The following is a 618-nucleotide window of genomic DNA, read 5'->3' as shown; positions in this document are numbered from 1 at the left end:
GACAGGTTTCTCTGTGGTTTTGGGGCCTGTCCTAGAACTAGCTCTGTAGACCAGGCTGGTCTCGAACTCACAGAGATCCGCCTGCCTCTGCCTCCCGAGTGCTGGGATTAAAGATTTGCGCCAAAACCACAGAGAAACCCTGTCTCAAAAAAAGAAAAAAAAAAAAAACAGGGAAAAAAATGCTGCCTTTGTTAGAGCCGGGCAGTGGTGGCGCACGCCTTTAATACCAGCACTCGGGAGGCAGAGGTAGGTGGATCTTTGTGAGTCTGAGACCAGCCTGGTCTATAAGAGCTAGTTCCAGGACAGGCTCCAAAACCACAGAGAAACCCTGTTTCGAAAAACGAAAAAAAAAAACAAAAAAAAAAAAACAAGGGAAACATTCATTCTTTAGACCAACTCAAGTGCAAGCTCTCTAAAGTCTCGCGAGTCCTCTGTGAGAATAGCTGTCTCCTAGCACCTACTGCATAGCTGACTGCACACTCTCTGCCTTTCTTCTCCACTGTGCTGTGAGCTTGTCTTCACTCATGCCAGTTGTAGCTGTATCTCACTGAGCTTCCCCTACTCATGTGGCTCCATGATAAACACATGTGTGCACTGTTCTGCTTGTTCCCCACAGTC

Source organism: Alexandromys fortis, unplaced genomic scaffold (assembly GCF_014885135.2).
Source record: "Alexandromys fortis isolate MF-2015 unplaced genomic scaffold, M_Fortis_MF-2015_v1.1 scaffold_800, whole genome shotgun sequence".
In the NCBI taxonomy this organism is placed as follows: domain Eukaryota; kingdom Metazoa; phylum Chordata; class Mammalia; order Rodentia; family Cricetidae; genus Alexandromys; species Alexandromys fortis.
Note: the sequence above shows the minus strand (reverse complement) of the source record.